The 16,156-nt window shown below is 35.5% G+C and overlaps 1 protein-coding gene across 1 annotated transcript in view; it reads right to left on the bottom strand.

Moving 5' to 3' along the window:
* The window catches only part of LOC131547520 (receptor tyrosine-protein kinase erbB-4-like), a 345,752-nt gene extending 342,761 nt beyond the window's left edge, over positions 1-2,991 (bottom strand). Inside the window, exon 1 of the mRNA XM_058788156.1 lies at positions 2,977-2,991. The gene's annotated coding sequence lies outside the window, so the exon portion shown is untranslated. The remainder of the gene's footprint in view (positions 1-2,976) is intronic.
* Positions 2,992-16,156: the final 13,165 nt, after the last annotated feature.

Below are 16,156 nucleotides of genomic sequence, written 5' to 3'. Positions count from 1 at the left end.
TTGCTGTTTTCATCTGCTCAGACCTTTCATAAACATTTACCCACTAAAACACATGCAGAGAGGTATGAATGTATAGCTGTGTGAATAAGAGAGTGAGGGAGTCTATGGTTTAGCTAAGAGCTGATTAATTATAGCAGCCTGTGTGAAGATGTTGTCAATTGGGTTTTAAATTCCTCGTAATTTTCACTGGGACCCTCATATGACTCAAGTGGAGTTAGATTTGAACAGAGAATGGAATCATTGGCTAACAGACTGATGAAATATAATTGTAATGATTCATACGCCTTCTACAAAAGCGCTTCAGCTTGTTAATTTAAGTGTGCTTTTGTTTAACAGCGATCTTGTGACTCCAGACCATTAAGATGACAGCAGGATTTGCTATAGGATGCTGCCATCTTCAGGACCACAGAAGCACTACAGAAAGTGTGATAAATGTGGCTCAAAGTCAGTAGAAGATGAAACAGTCAACAGATAATAAAGACTTCAGTATTAAAAGGTACACAAATGTACTTTTTCCATTGTCAAAAAGTTTTTCTGAAAATATGTAGGCTATAAAATGAAGACTCCACGTCAACTCATAGAATTGACAGAGAAAATAAATAAATAAAATAATAATAAATATATATATATATATATTGTGCACCTTTAAAGGAATATTTCACCCACAAATGAAAATTTGCTGAAGTTTTGTCCAGAAGCATAATTTTAAGCATTTATTCATTGAAAAACTGTTACGATGAACAAAAACTCATCTACATCTTGGATAGCCTGAGTGACTAAATTAAATATTTTTGGGTGAACTATTCCTTTAAGAGAGTTTGACAATTGCTGGTATATTACAGGATGGGTTCGGGGTACCATCACACTAAACCAACTTTTTAAAGGAAATTAAATAAAATGTAAAAGGTTAAAATTCCATGACTTCACATATTAACAACAGAAACATTTCTTTATGTACAACAAATAAATAATAGAAAATGCACACTAAAGTATGCCATTCTATCATTATTCGCTCACAAAAATAAAAAAATTAATAAATAAAAAATTATATATATATATATATATATATATATATATATATATATATATATATATATATATATATAATCCTGAAAATCTTTGACATTTCATTTTTAGAAATTAATGAATTTAGACCTAAATTAAGATGTTGTGGCATGTTTGACATCACCAATGCTAAAACAACATTAGTTCTCATATTTTTCATAAAGTGCCAGTTTGAATATGAAGAATGGAAAAGTGTTTAAATTAGATGTATTTTTTTCTTTTTAAATCAGTAATTAAATTACAATGGTTTAACTTGGACATCAGATTTCAGTGTTTCTCACACAAATCTACTGTACGGCCTCAGAAAACTCAGAAGTTAACAGTACAATCATATGAGCAATTTCTCATTTTGTCTTCCATGCAAAACATCTAGCAGCAAACACTTAAAATCAAAGGTTCTTTGTTGGCATTGATGATTTAATAAAGAACCTTTAACATCCACAGACAACATTCACCCAAAATGGTTCTACTATGCCTTTGCTGCGAAAACCCCCTTTAGGAGCTTTATTTTTATTTTTTTTTTAAGTGTGCCAGAGTGAGTAAATAATGAAAGAACTGTCATTTTTGGATGAACTATTACCTCAAAACATAAATGTACCTCTATATTGTTTGTGAAATGATGACATCTGCTGGGCACTTGGGGAAAACACGCCACTAGTTAGGTAATAAAGAAAAAGAAAAAGAAAACCAGAGACTAAAATTTAACAGAAGAATAAAAAAAAAGTCTCTACCACTTGGAGGCAGCATCAGACTTGGGTAAACTGAGTGTTTTGTACATTCCTCCAGCTGGTATGAAAACTGCATTTGTAGCCATGCACCATTGCATTTTGAAGTCAGACATGAAAAACAAACAAAAAAAAAAGTACAATGCAAGACACAGAGACAACAAGTAAACACCGAAAGTTCAGTTACAACTTGTTACATAATTACAGCAGTTATCTGTCGTTGAGGTACAGTGGGCCACTAAGAAGCCATGCACATATGTTTTTCTCACAGATAAAAGGGCTGACAAACCCGCTCTGAGTCTCTATAAAAAGACAAGAGTGCAGCCCTGCGGTCTGGAGTGGGTATATGGACCCGATAGTTCATATTCACAGCTATCACTATTTCTATATTGATAGAGAAGGAGGTTAACACCAGCTCATCATGTGTCAACGCTCTCATATGTATATGTATGTACAAACTGGATCACAAGCTTGACTTTGCATGTATGGGTAGTAGCCTATTTGTAAGCGTGCAGAAGTTTGCACGTGTGCGTGAGTGATTTCGTCCACGTACAAGTGTCAGTTTGTTTCTGTAGGCCTACACTAAAACTTTCCACTATCACACAATTAAGTCACTCCCACCACTTAACCTCCAGCAGCATCCAGACTCTACACAATTTCCTAATTATTCAACCTACTTCTTTTGTAATGAAAGGCCCACGGCCACAGACAGAAACTTACAGTCATGCACATACAGTCAGTTCCTTGAAGTGGAGGCCATGGTTGAAGAAACGGTCTGTTACCAACTAACAGCACATACAAACCACAGTCTTTTTACTGTATGCTCACCACAAATCAACTGTTCTTTTATATTTAATATTGTCGTTATTTATTAACTTATCGTCATTATCGAAAGCAGAGAGGGTCGAATGAGCCATAATATTCAACATTGAATCACGCGTGAATGGGACGCCATAAGGTTCAACACCTATAACTTAAGTGAACTCGATTCGTTTAACTTACTGTAACTACTATTTGAACTGTGTGTGAGTCAAATAATCTGCTTTGGGGTTTGTCTTAAGCCTGTGCGATCAATTAAGTCTTAAATGTGCTATTTCACATTTTATAGATGGTACACACTTCAGGAAAATGAAAGATTAAAGCTGAAAAATTGCCAGTTGACTAAACTTAAAACTTGGACGCTCACCTTTCAAACAGTAGGAAGATTCCCAAACTACATTGTGATTGGTCTTCTTTCTAACATCTATTTACATACTGAATTGTGATTCGTTTGTTTTCCTTGTACTTAAGCGAACCGGTTCATTCAGACGGCTCCTTTACATGAATCGGTTAAAAAATGATTCACCGATTCTTTTGAGTCCACGAGGTCTCATTTGTCTTAGTAGAAAAATTGCTGTTTATCGCTATATTTTATATTTAGCACTATATACTTTAACCAAATTGATCAATTATCAGTTTGTTTCTACCTGATGGTTTTACAGTCAAGTTTACAAATCTCTTGTGTATTGTTCAAGTGAATGATTAAAATGAATAGCCTCAAAACAACGATGCGAATCAAACATCACTATTATAATGCAAGGCCTCATGAGGGCTGGTAGGTAGTTGTGTGTATGTGCCTATAGTGTGTGTGTGTGTGTGTTACTCTATTCTATTTATCTGTCACTTCCAAGTCTGAGCATAGTCACTATCTTTATTATTGTCTTAAAAGAATCATAAATAAATATGGGATCTCCTTTAAACAGTGTTTGGACAATTAATTGCTTTACATTTTTTATTTAATTTTTACTTGGGCTCATATTAACATATATAATGCCTTCTGCAATGTCTTAGGGAAAATCCTAAAAGTTTTGAAACCACAATGGCTGCTTACAGTAGCTATGACGTCTGGATCCTCCTGTCAGGGCACAAACAATTGCTTTTAAATAATTCTCAACCCAAACTATATGTGTCTATGTCATTTGTTGAAGTGTTTCACATCTAACCTGCCATAACCTCTCGCTGGATACCAGCCCACACACATAACTTTATCCGCAGTTAACTACCAAAAGTCTTCCTACTCATAACAGTACAGTGGAGACACAGCAGTCTCTGTGACATTTGGAGAAGAAGGCACAATGCCAAATGTAGTTTGTCACATACGTTTATGTGGGCTAGACAGTACAAGTGATGTAATCAAAGAGCTGCACGACCAAAAGGTTGGAATTTGACCGAATTTACATTTCTTGTGATCTTTAAAAACTCTTGATCTAAAGGCTTTCAAGGCTGTAATGTTTGAAAATAAATAAATGCATAAATAAATTGTACCTACATATGAATTTCTTTTAAAAAAAATAATTGAAATTAACTGAAACACTGAAATTGATACAGGTAGTGAAACAAAAGCAGTCAAAAAGTTTCAGCTTGAAACTGTTGTTGATAAAGCACAGCCCACGATGGACCCAGGGTTTTATAGTTAGCAAAAACTAAAACAGTAATAAGATATTTAAAAAATACTTAAAATAAAATATTAAAATAAATAAAATATAAAAACAAAAATTCCGCTAGTTGCCAAAACATTTATTATTTTATTGTAGTTAAACTTGATGTACTAATAGTTAAAACTAAAACTGAAAACAAAATAATAATAAAAAACTATATACAAATAATTTAAAAAAAAAATCTAAAATAAAAAGCATGCAAAACTAATAAAACCTTAACTAAAATGAAAATAGATAAAAAAAATAAATACATTTCAAATATTAATAAAAACTATAACAGTAGGCCCTATCTCAATCATACTAAAATAACACTAGATGGATTTCATGAACAGATCAGTCCAGGATGTTTTATCTAGGCGAAAAGGGCTATCAAAAAAGTTAAAATATAATACAAGGTTTTATTTGTCATTAGTTTAATATTTTATACTAGTTTAATATAAATTGTATTTAATTATTGTTAAACTAACAAAAAATAATATAGCAATCAAATTAAATGTAACATTTCATTTTATGTTGCATTGACATTCTCCTTGAAATGTTTCTACACTGTTACTGTCCATTGCTTATTTTTCACAATTTAATAACATTTTAATATTTTATTCAGTTAAATATTATATTTTAAACTTAACATGAAATGAAACATTTAATAAAAATAAACTAAATTTAATTCAATTAAAATATTAATATTAATATTAATTATACTTTTGTTGTTATTGGTATTTTGTCAAGACAGTGTCTGGAAACACTTCTACAGTGTCAGGGACATCTTTGCAATAAGGGTTTGCTGAGTAAGTGACACCGCGCTCCATACAGAGACCATGTGAGACCAGTGTTAGGCCTTTGGTTGTCACAGCTAACCGGCTCCTTCAGCTCCTCTGTGGTTACGTTCCACTGACCTTTTCAGTCCGCAACGCTCAAACGCCTGCTCAGGATGTGAGAGTGTGAACAGAGCAAGCAAGTCGCTAACACTCAGATTCTGAGGCCTAATGTCTGCCTCGTACCCGCAAGGAGGGTATGGTGCGATACTGAGTAAGGGGTCTGTGTGATCGGACAGAGGTCAAAACGCCCGTGAATTCTCACTCTTACTTGCATCCTAAAATACCTTCTGAATGTCATCATGGGGTTGTCAGATGTGTCGGGAGATGTCATCTTCATTTGTTTCCTGTTTTCACTTCAGCTATTGACAGCTGTGCACCCATTTTTATCAAACCACTGTTTCACAGTTTTCCTCCAGTTATCTGTCTCTCTCTCCCCACACATACAACTCCCTCCAGCCTTCTCTCACTTTCCTCCACCTCTCCACAGATGTCTCTTTCCACACATCTCCTTTCAGCCGGGCTCCACACAGGTGCAAACACACAACCCTCGCTTTTCTGCCTGTGTCGCTGAAGTGCATTCCCTCCTCGAGTGAGAGCAAAGTTCTCTGCGAGCTTTAGGGTTGTGCCATCTTATTTTTGTGCTTTTTTGGCCTGTTTTGCCCTAAATGGGTCCCGCTTTGGGAGTTTCCCCTTGGCAGTGGCTGTATCAATTTGGTGAGTGGTAGGAAGGAAAGTGGAAGCCCCCCTCCCGCTCCTCCTTCCTCCTCTCGCTTCAGCGACCTAGCCTAACCACAAACCAGCCAATACCCAGAGGTCTTTGCAGCAGTCTCTTTCTCTCTCTCCCTCTTTCTCTGTTCTTTTTTTCTTCTTCAATTTCTTTCTTTCACACTCAGCACAGGAAATAGCAATCCTCAGCCCCTTCAGACAAACCAAGATGGAGGTGTAGCATCCCCGTAGCTAGGCAAAGGTGTGATATTACAGGGCAGAGAGGGTCAAGCAATGAGGAGTTTGGAGGCAACAGTACTCTGAGGTGCTCATGTAGCCTCCAAAGCACTTTTGGACTGAACACTGAAAAACAACAGGAGATCTTAGGCAGAAGATCCTATGCAAGTAGATAGTGATTATAGTAGATAGTGTTTGATAGTAATACGTTTAGATTAAATTCATACTCCACATATTCATAATATATAGAACAAACTTTTTTTAACAACCGTAAAGTTATTTCTTATTCAAAAGAAGTACCTACTCAGAGAATACGCTTTTTCGGATGCATCCAAAGAGCACCATACAATCTTATAAAAGCGGTCCATGGAGGGAGAACAAATGCATGGAAGAAAATTTGTATTTCAAAGTTTTTGCATTGTCACGCAAAAGTTACATTACTGTTTCTAGCCAGATTCTGACGTGCACATGTAATGGACACTTTACTATCCCATGAGGCCACTGGAGAGGCTTTGTGAACAACAGCGAAGCAACACAATTGATGCTTGTGGGTCACATGACAATGACAACATGACGGATGTAGTATGTCCGGATTACATTAACAAAACTCACATTCTTATGGTATCCACCTTTTTCTTGCCGTGAAAATGGGCGCAGCCATATGTCATTTCTATGGGTCTAGCTTCCGGTCTTATCCTCGTCCAGCTATTTTTAGCTGAACAAAAATAGCTGCTTGATATTGAAAATTGGTGTGACTTACCATATTATTTTAATGTATAATCTTAATTATGAACACACTGGTTTGTAGTGCAAACAGTTTTACCGTTTACTGCACGTTGTTATTCTTCTCGCTATTTACCTATAGCAGCTAATGAACCGGAAGTCTCGCCCGTAGGCTTACATCCGTGTTGAAGAAAAAGGTGGATAGACCTTGTGTAGCTTCGTCCCTTTTCAACTCTGCATTCTATTTCCACAGCATGACGGTAAGATCTTATGGATTTGTGAATAAACCGCTTGTTTTAAAATCATCCCGGCCTACTAACATTTGTGAACCTGGACCACAAAACCAGTCTCAAGTAGCACGGGTATATTTGTAGCAATAAACACAAATACATTGTATGGGTCAAAATTATTGATTTTTCTTTTATGCCAAAAATCATTAGGATATTAAGTAAAGATCATGTTCCATGAAGATATTTTGTGAATTTCCTACCGTAAATATATCAAAACGTAATTTTTGATTAGCAATATGCAATGCTAAGGACTTCATTTCGACAACTTTAAAGGTGATTTTCTCAATATTTAGATTTCTTTGCGCCCTCAGATTCCAGATTTTCAAATAGTTGTATCTCGGCTAAATATTGTCCTAACAAACCATACATCAAAGGAAAGCTTTTTTATTCATCTTTCAGATGATGTATAAATCTCAATTTCCAAAAATTGACCCTTATGACTGGTTTTGTGGTCCAAGGTCACATTTGTTATGACATCCACTTCAAACATTATACATAATACACACATAATAAATTTAGTTAACTCTATAGTCACTGTTGAAAACACTAGCATTGAAGCATGACTGCTGGTTTGAGCTGGTTTAGGCTGGTTCTTAGCTGATCATGTACTGGTCCTAAGATGGTCCTGAGCAGGAGCTAGTTGCTTAGGACCAGCACATGATCAGCTTAAACCAGCTCATGACCAGCTAAGGACCGGCTTAAACCAGCTCAAACACATGATAAGCGAGGACTTAACCTGTTTGATGTTAACCATGTCAATGTGTTAAGGAAGAGGACTACAGAGGGAAAAAGGATTCCCCCCCCCCCAAAAAAACTGTCTAATTTATTTTTTATTTTTTTTTTAACAATATATACAAAGAATATCAATAGAGCTAAATGTTCTTTAAAGCTTCCACAGAAATCAAACTTACAAAGTTGCCAATTTAGCAACTTTTCAGATGTCTTTAGCAACTTTTTAAAAAAAATGCACCTAGTGACAAAACTAGTAACTTCTTGGACAAACCTTATCTAGTTTCCAAGACAAAAAGTAGTTTGGCAACCGTGCCACTATCCTCCACAGAAAAAGTCACTCACATTTAGAACTACATGGGGACACATAAAAGAGGAAGTACTTAAATTTTTAGGGGAACTATCCCTGACAAATGTGGATGACAGCTGGCACTTTACTTCTGGGACTATATAGTTCAACACCAGTAACACATGCACAACATGCAATATTATAGTAAAATGGAAACCTACAATATGTTTTGAATACCCACCAAAAAACATTTCACACTCTTTTGTAGTCCTAGCAAGTAACTCAGTCTAATTTGATCCTGACCACAAAGCATGTTGGGTAACCAGCAGAGCCACAGTATAAATGGTCTACATCTACTACGAATATTAACAAATTAAATTCAAAAAAAGAAACTAATATTGAACATGAAAGTAATGATAAAATGCTTATTTTCTGGGTAAACAATTTAAAAAAAAATCAAGACTCGGTAGATCACACCCAAGTTTTCTCTTTAGTTTTCACGAAAGTGGCTTCAGGCACAATGTTGACAGCACATATTTTTCCTTTCTCGCAGATATTCACCTCTCCTGAGTCTGTGTAGGATTACAACAGTAGCTTCAGGCACTTAAGATACTGGCCTTGCTTTCCTGAGGCTTTGTAAGAAAGGATACTGGCTGTTGGGACTTCGTGACAGTGGCAGTAAACCGCCCACACCAGTGGAGCTGGATTCTCCTGACACTCCCAGTGCTAAACACTGAATGACAATCGCTCTGTTTTCCCCACATCATTTTCATAACTCTAGTAAATAGACACCGTGACAGTCGTGACACTTAAGATTTGAGCTCCGTACATTTTTTGGATGTCCCGTCATAGCACATGCTAAATCCTGGCCTCTGACTGTGGAGGTGTGTGGCGCGTTGGTCTTATGAAGGCATGCATTTTAATAGGGTGTGTTCTCCAGTGCAATGGATGGCACAAAGGCCAGCTAAGACAACCCCCACACTGCTGGGCTGGAAAAACTGGAATAGGAGTCACCTGTGATGATTGCACAACAATCCTGAAGATATTTCTGGGTCACAGTGATCAGTTTTTACCTACCAACACAACAATAACCATCCAAAAGTTGGCACGCTTCACTGGAGCCCTCATAAAGCTGACTCATCTGATTGGTTCTGATCATTAGAGAGAAGAGGGAAGCGTGAAAAAAGGGTTGAATGTTCCAAAATATAAACTCTGTTCCATTGAATTCGGCTGGAAGTTTCAAGAGATGAGTGACGGCCATTCATAAACTGAAAAATGAGAAGCAATCTTTGTTAAAAGGCACTTAAAGTAAAAGAAAGATCTTGTTGCATATATACCATTAAGTTTTCAGAATTTTTAGCAGCCATTACAGATGCACTCCCTTCAGAAATCATTCTAATATGCTGATTTGATGCTCAAGAAACAACTTATTATCAATGTTGAAAAAGATTGTGCTGCTTAATATTTTTGTGTGATACTTTTTTAAGATTCTATGATGAAATGAAAGTAGACGAAAGTTCAAAAGAGCAAAATTTATTTGAAAAAATAAATATTTTCTAACATAAATCTGCCTTCACTCTTACTTTTCATCAATTTAATGCATCCTTGCTGAATAAAAGTAATTCATTCAACAGTAGTGTAAATATATAACACATGCCATTCGAAACTCATTAAAACCCATCATCAAAACCTATTGGTGCCAAATGAATAGAACAAGTTACAAGAAAGTTATACGGTTCTTTCCATTCTGACGCTCAAGTTGTGTGAGAATATTGAAATAAGGAAGCAACAAAATGCCACAGAGTAAGTTCACACCTAGCTGAGGGCTCATTGTACATTTGCCGCAGCATAAGGGCTAAAGGCCAAGAGCATTTTATGGCACAAGTCACACATCAGTTTTAGCTCTCCTTCACACTGTGGTAGACTCTGGTCTCCAGCTTCCCTAAGATTTTACACAGATAAAATGTGAGACATGAACATCCCCACTTGTTAATGCACTACCAGCCTTCAGCACTAACCGATGTTGGTAAGTAACTAACAAACAGAAGCAATGCTTCTAATTTATTGGCATAGTTCACACAAAAAATGAAATCATCTATTATCATTTACTCACCCTCATGTGTCTTTCTTTCTTCTGTGAAGCGTACAAATATACTTTGAGAAATGTTTTTTTTTGTCCTTACAATGGAATTCAATGCTCACCAAAACAGTTTGGTTACCAACATTTTTCAAAACACCTTCATTTGTGTTTCACAGATAAAAGTAAGTCATAGAGGTTTGGAACAACATGACCCTGCTAAAAAAAACAAAAACAATAGAAGCCCAATAGAAACATCACAGAAATACCAGTGGTTTCCATTAAAATACCATTATGAACCTTTAGTTTTTTTTTTTTTTTCAGTGAAACCATTACAAAATTCCTTTTTGTAGTGTGTTTTGGGCATTTTTACAATAGGATTTAACATCCCACCAATAGAATCCATCGCATACCAGTAGACACCATTATAGTTTCCATTAAAACCAATGCAATTCCCATTATAACCATTAAATCCATTACATTTTCTATTGTGTTTTGGGCAGGGTTCTACTGTTTTTTTTTCAGCAGGGGAGTGTGAGAAAATGAAGCGAGAGTTCATTTTCAGGTAAACCACCTACATTTTCTATAGGCAATATAGCTCAAGCTATTTTCAAAAAGCATAGCTTTTTCAGTAAACATCTACATCTTACAACCATTAGCGTTTTAATGTGGCAAAATACTACATTTCTATTTTAACGTCACATAGGTTTACTGTGTTTACACTTCTAGCTTCATAGCACGGTTAGCTTGACTCTTATATCATTGCAAAATCTGATTCATTTAAGTGAATCGATTTATTTGAATGATTTCTGTAAATGAACCAATTTACTTGGCATCTTCTTTTTATATTAAAATATTTTGTTCAATGCTGTTTGTTAATCACTGCCATTCACCTCAGTATACATTACTGTGTATTCTAGCATTTTAAGTTCTATGATTAAATGACAAGTTATATAACCTGATTTATGTTATGTAAAAAGATAAGTAGCTTTAAAGTTGTTAGCTACTTGTTTGTAGCTTTCAGCTAACAAGCTAAAATATTAGCATGTGAAGCAGGAGCTTCCCTAACATTGGCACTTACAGTCCTCAGAAGTGAAGTTTGTAGTTTTCTAATATATAAAAACATTATAAAAGCAATTGAACACTCTGATACAATATCTTTCAGATTAATATACAGAAAAGCTCTCATGTTGTGTGGCTTTAAAAGATTATTTGCCTGTATGAGGCAGTGCATTGGCAGCACTCCTAAAATCAAAGCTAAGCAAAAAAAAAAAAAAAAACTGTTGAAGAGATAAAGCTCACCTTCACTGTTAAGGATATGAGTCATGTTCAGACAAGATCAGGCCAGCAACATTTCACGAAAAAAAAAAAAAAAGAGAAAGAAAGAGAGAGAGAAAGACAGTAGCAAACTGACAAAACCCCAAACAATAAGGAGGGCTGAGCGCAGGTTTAGAGATATTCTGTTGCAATCATTTCTTAACCAACACAGCCCCTTCAACGCAAACATATCTTTATAATCTCTCTGCAACTGCACGCATCTCTGGGGGGCTTTGACATTGTGGGCGCACAGAATCGAGCAGGACTTTGATGCATGTGGACTTTGAGAGGTAGAGGGGATGCCAGCGTTGCTGCATAAAAAGCCACAGACAAGGAGGTACCCACTGCCACCTGGCATTTGGAGCATCACTCAAGAAACACACGAGCCAAAGCAAAGGTCATGGACTCTGACAAGAAGCAGCTTTTTTTTGCAATGCTGGAGGAGCCCCGGCGGGTTCAGTGCTGTTAGAGGTCCCTCAAGGGCTTCTCAGAACACATCCAGTGTAAAATAAACAGTATCGCATGTCTGTGTCCAAATAAAACATTTAAACGTCCTGCTCCAGCAGACGCTTGCAGGCAGACAATACCTGCCTTTACCTGTCAGTCAAACTTGAGTCAGTCAGAAAGCTTTGAAAGATGGTAATTAAAGGCAATTTAAATGAAACAATTAGGTACAAATGTGTAGATTAAGTTTTAAAGAACACAGGTAAGCATAATAAACAGCCTCGGGGGCCTCATTGCTTTTATAAAAAGGTTAATGCAATAGAAATATCAGGGACAAATTTTCTTTACAACTATTTTTATTATAAATATATAATAAAAATTTGCCAACCTTCTGTTATTGTGCATTTAAGCATAACTGAAACATAGGCCATTCAGCAACCAATCTGGTTTATAATAACTTTGAATTATTAATTTGTAAATAAATCAGTAAAAAAATGACCAAACTAATAATCCATATATAAAAGCACAATCTAAATCAACTTGCAAAATTATTTACCTACCTTGAATCAAACAAATGTATCCGTTTTGTTTGCACTTAAAATATAGTAATAAATAATAACTTACTGACTTCTATTACTTGCATTATCTAATATTATTATATATTATTTATTGTACCCACATACTACAGTTCAAAGTTTGGGGTTGCTAACTTTTTTATGTTTTGAAAGAAGTCTTTTACGCTCACCAAGAATCATGTATCTGATGAAACACAAAGTAAAAACAACAATATTGTAAAATATTATTACAATTTAAAACAACTGTTGTATATTTCATTATAACTTCAAATGTAATTTATTTCTGTGATGCAAAACTGAATTTCCAGCGTCATTACTCCAGTCTTCAGTGTCACATGATCCTTCAGAAATCATTCTAATATGCTGATTTGGTGCTGAAGAAACAACATTATTTAGCATTATTTTTTTTAAGCATTTATTTGAAATAGAAATCTTTTGTATCAGTTTTGATCAGTTTTATGCATCCTTGCTGAAATAAAGTATTAATAATAAAAAAAAAAAAACTCCTACTGACCCCAAACCTTTTAATAGTGGTGTATATTAATTTAAAATTATTAATCCGAATTAAGGTAATTACTGCTTTCTTTATCAGTACCAGTATTATCAATCTCTTGCTGGTTTTTCCTGTAACACTGCGTGTGTTTGTTGGTTTGACTTCAACATTTGCTCTCTCAGTCTGCTAAGCATATACCGGAGAGGGGCAGTGGAAAGAAAAGAGATGGCCTTTGACTAAAACCACAAGTCCTTCAAAAAAAGGGGGCCTCATTCTATATAAGACCACATATCTATTCTCAGTACAAGATCGAGAGATTCACACAAGCAACAATATAAACACCACACAACCATGTGAAAACAGTTCTGTGTGAAGGAAAAGAGCAGAACAGACAGTAACAGGTTCAGATGATAACAGTATTTAATGCAGAAAAGCCCATGCTTTAAAAACCAACATAGAACGACACACACTTTCCTTAAAGATGCCAAGGTTACAAAAGTCAACCTCAGAAACAGTTTTACAACAGTAAACCTTGGTCGTACTTACTGTATAAGATTTCTATATTTTAAAAATAAAAATATATATTTATATATATTTATTTGGATATTTGACTTTGGATTTCAAGTCAAATAGTACTAAACAATTCAATATTTATTCAATTCTCTCCAACAGTTCCATACAAATGCCTTATAAGAAGATTTTTGACAACACTGTACCTGAGAAAACCCAAAAAAGCGAACCGTCACACAGCAAAAGATAACCCCCTTTCAACATTTTTACCAAAATATACTGTATATAATTCATACATTTATTCACTTATATAAAAAAATACACTGCAAACCCTTGTCTTACTGTTTGTAAGGTCCACAGTGAATAAGAACAGTTAAAAAAACACCTTTCTCTCACAAAAAATATATATTTACACAGATGAGAAAATAGCAGTCCCATACACTTTAAGGTAAAAAGTGAAACCTGACTCTAGAGTGCCTTTCTTGTAATTTCAAGTACTCTCCAGTCCCAAAAGTGTGGACTCATCGTAAGAACACATTTTGTTCTTGTGCTCTTGTTCATTCGGGTTGTAAACATAGTCTTACATCAATATTTCCTTCACCTTGTTCCTTTTTTGGAAAAAAAAAAAAAAAAAACAATGTCTAATATACAATAAGTTTTGATAATAAATCTTTAAAATGCCCTGGAATTGTGGAGCACATTCAGTATCATGCCTGCATGTGACACCAATCCAAAAAAAAGAAAAAAAATTCTAAAATGCATAAAGATATTCATGCTTCACAAGAACAAATAAAATTCTTCAAAATGTTTCAGGCGGCGTGTGTGTGTGAGATTTGTGACATCTTTTGGAAGTGTAAAAAGGCAAAGCTATATTTTAAAGAACAATAAAATCATGTGTTCAAACAATATGAATGCATTTCTATCAGTGCTGTTGTGCCTTTTAAGTCTTTTTCCTCATAACGTTTAAAGGGCATATTCACAGTTTTTTTTTGCAGTTTTTCTCAAAGCAGAAAAGACAAAAGCAAAGCTTTAAAAAACAATAGGTACAACAAAGTCTGATAGCGATGTAAGGCTCTTTTAGCGCTGACATAAAAGCCCAACAAATGTGCAAGGGAGGTTCTGAACGTCGTGAAGGCTGCGGTGGTACACTTTAAGCTGTATGCATTGATTAAAGCTGGATTTATGGTTGTGCTACAGAATGCTCGATGTAAATATTCATCAACATTGAGTAAAGAAAAAAAGAAAGAAGGGAAGAGAAACAGGAAAGGAGAATGAACGGCTACGTGAACATTCAAAACAGTCTACATTTGACTGATTTCAATGCCCTGAAAACAATGTGAAAAAAGTCTCTGCATCAAGTATGGGAAAATTGTTCAGGGGGCCAAACATTGTCTGATTAATAAACCGCGTTTTATCTACTAAAGCTCTTGTGCAGTTCGGGTTAGTGATGAAATCTCGATGGCAATCGTCTAATCGTCATTTATAAAAGTTGTTGTTTTATAAGATCTGCATTGTTCTGTTACCAGGCAGATTTTTTTATCAATTGTCATTGTGCAAAGGTTACTTAAATGATAAAATGTATTAGCTAACCAGAGTCTAACCAAAAATACATATGCAGTGCATGTAAGTGCATATTTCAGATCTTAGCTCTTAGAAAGCTCAATATAAAACGCATACTGTAGGTCCATGTGTGGGCCAAAAAAAAAAAAAAAAAGAGAAAACAATAAAATCTAAACTCTTTTTTGAGTTAACACTGAAGACAGTCAGAGGAGTTGGATTTAACGAGGCATTAATAATGAGGCATTTGGTCTGAAGGCTGAATGAAATTCACAGATTTCAATCCAAAGTATGGCAACCCTGTTGTTAAAGCATGTTAATATAGGTGCAGACTTGTTCCCTGTTGAATCACAGATGACAATATACTAGCTAAACTACACACTGACCTTTGTTTGCTTTATCAATAGCATGGAAATAGCATATTTTAGCCCAAGGCCTCAAGCTAATAGTGCAAAAACAGGTTTATCAAGGCATGTCGCAGTGCTGTTTTCAGCGAAGTGCATAAGAACGCAAGAGATGATAGTAAGTGTGAAACAGCAGCAAAACACAGCGTGGAAAACTCTTCTGTCCTTAAGTCTCCCGTTAAAATCTACGAGACACGAGGGGGATTGTCATCAACACTTCATTAAAATGTGTCTAAAAGATTTGTGCCACCCTACAGGACTGCTTTTGTGAAACTAGAATAGCACCAACATGAGGACATTAGCACGAGTACTGAAGCTTCAGCTCATACACCCCAGAACTTCATCGAAAGGGAGCGAGTGATGAGAATAGACATTAAAAAGTTACAAAACACTCCATAAAAGGCAAAATCGTGCCATTCGAAACATTAGCAAGGCACTAAGAAGCCACAGCAGCAAGAAGCTATGAATTAAAGTCTTTTTTGTATGCAAAATTAAGCGGTTTAGTTCTCCAGTGGTCCTCTGGTTGCTCGGTTTACCTGTAATATTGATCAAGGTCCATAAACAGAATGACAGCATGCGTCGAGGTAATACAGATGACAAAAAAAGAGAAAGAACTTCACAACTTTATATAACACATAGCTGCTCTGTTAGAAGGTTCAGTACATACAGTCATGGCCAAAAATATCGGCAACCTTGGTAAATATGATCAAAGAAGGCTGTG

This window comes from Onychostoma macrolepis, chromosome 09 (assembly GCF_012432095.1).
Source record: "Onychostoma macrolepis isolate SWU-2019 chromosome 09, ASM1243209v1, whole genome shotgun sequence".
NCBI lineage: Eukaryota > Metazoa > Chordata > Actinopteri > Cypriniformes > Cyprinidae > Onychostoma > Onychostoma macrolepis.
Note: the sequence above shows the minus strand (reverse complement) of the source record. Positions and strands in the feature narration are given on the sequence as shown.